The sequence below is a fragment of the Rhincodon typus genome, chromosome 9 (assembly GCF_021869965.1).
Source record: "Rhincodon typus isolate 14 chromosome 9, sRhiTyp1.1, whole genome shotgun sequence".
In the NCBI taxonomy this organism is placed as follows: domain Eukaryota; kingdom Metazoa; phylum Chordata; class Chondrichthyes; order Orectolobiformes; family Rhincodontidae; genus Rhincodon; species Rhincodon typus.
In genome coordinates, this window is record NC_063340.1 from 55,554,123 (window position 1) to 55,556,393 (window position 2,271).

The following is a 2,271-nucleotide window of genomic DNA, read 5'->3' on the forward strand; positions in this document are numbered from 1 at the left end:
GATGTTTCGGGCCTAGACCCTTCTTCTGAAGAGGGGTCTAGGCCTGAAACGTCAGCCTTCCTGCTCTGATGCTGCTTGGCCTGCTGTGTTCATCCAGCTCTGCACCTTGTTATCCTGTATATTGGACCTCAGTAGACAAAAAGGAGGCTCGAAAAACATAGTTGGTCAGGCATCTGGAAGAAAGGAGCAGTCAAAGTTTCGGGTATTTCCCTTCTTCAGGACTGGATGTGGAGGTAGGGGGAGCTGCAGATAAAGATGGGGAGGGGTGGAGGTGGAATGGTGGTGATAGGTGGATACCGGTGGTAGGTACGACCTGGTTGGTTGATGGGAGGGATGAATGCAGTTGCCTGCTGGAAGGGAGGGCCAGAAGGTAGAATGGAAGGGAGGAGATGGGCCTGGAAGGGAAGCCAGTGGGGGAGAATGGGTGGGAAGGTTATTTGAAATTGAGTCTCCATTGTTGGGTCTTCCGTGCTATCGGGTGCCCAGGTGGAAGATAAGGTGTTGTTCTTCAAATTTGCGTTCTGAGTCTCTGACACTGGAGGAGGCCAAGGATGGACATGTCGGAGGGGGTGTGGGGCGGGGAGTTGAAAAGGGTAGTGATCAGGAGGTTAGGTTGGCCATTACGGGCCAGGCAGAGATGCTCGGCTAAACAGTCACCTAGTCGAGTCTCATCGACGTAGAGAAGGCCACATTGGGAGCACTAGGTGCAATAGACTAGGTTGGAGAAGATGTAGGTGAAGTTCTGTCTTATCTGAATTATCCAATTTCAAATAACCTTGCCTCCCATCCGCTCAGCTTCAATTCCAGCCCCACCTCCTCCCTTCCATTCCACCTTCTGACTCTCCCTTCCAGGCACCAACCGGATTCATCCTTCCCATCAACCAACCAGGCTGTTCCTACCACCAGTGTCCATCCTATCACCACCATTCCACCTCCACCCACCCTGCCCCAGCCTTAATCTGCAGCTGTCCCTACCCCTACATCCAGTCCTGAAGAAGGGTAATACCTGAAACATTGACTGCTCCTTTCCTCCAGATGCTGCCTGCTTTTGTGTTCTCCCAGCCTCCTGAATGATACCTTGGATTCCAGCATCTGCAGCTTTTTTTGTCTCTTAACGTAGGATATAAGTAGTCTTATTCAAGACAACTGAAGCGTAATCATGTTTCATCCAATTTATGTCTGTTAGTAAGATGCAAAATGTGTGATTTCTATTGCAAACGACTCCATGGACAAGTCTGCTAAATTTATCCTACCCTAAGGGATACCCACACATCATGAATTTGTCGATGTCTTGTATACAAACGTATGAGTGCTTCTCAGAGTGGACACGTTGCACTGAACTGAAGTTGTAGAAAAGAGTTATAGCAGTTTTCCAGCATGTGGTAAATGGAGGGGTGATATATTGCCTGTAAGTACATTATTGAGTCAATAACTACTGTGATATCAAAATGATTTATTTTGGGAGTTAAAAAATCATTTGTTTGGATTGATTAGTATTAATTAATTATGCTAATTATCTAGTGAGCAAACAGATGTTTTTTAGAGCTAAGACTAGAAATGAATTACAAGTCCTATTTGTTTAACTAAAAATAGCAACATTTATTATTGTGTGCTACTTTTTGAAATACTTAAAATTGGAAACATGGTTATGTTTCTGCGTGTATTGTAATTTAATTTGATTCACACTCTTTCTTTGTCATTTTTCTGTTTCTTGCTATCTCTTTGCTTAAATTTCATTGATTAAAGGGCTAGACTATTAGTGCCCTCATTTACCAAGGTTCCTGATACTTTTCTGTCTTCACATATTTGGCAATTTGTGACAAAACATTTTCCAGCAAAGGTCAATGAAAAAAATCCAACTCACTGGGCACACTTTGAGATGCCATCGAATAGTAAGCTGTCTAGGCCCTTGAAGTACAAGCATTTTTTGTGATTCTGCATCTCCTGTACTGAGCATGCACATAACTTATGTACTGCTATATTTATTAAGTTAATTAAGTAAAGAATCATTTTGATTTCTGTTGTTTTCTCCCATGTAAGTTTGAACAACAATTGTGTTCACTTTGGTGCAATATCCGCCGCCATCTTGGATTTGGTGACAAGGGAAATAATGGAGTTGGTTGGCCCTGGAGAGAAACTTAACCCATTCTCAGCATATCACTACTGAAGTTCATGGTGAGAAGGCCCATGGGTGACTAATTGACCCATAACCAATTAAGGCCCTTAAGGAGTTAATTAATGGTCATTTGAGGATTTCTACACACCACCTCC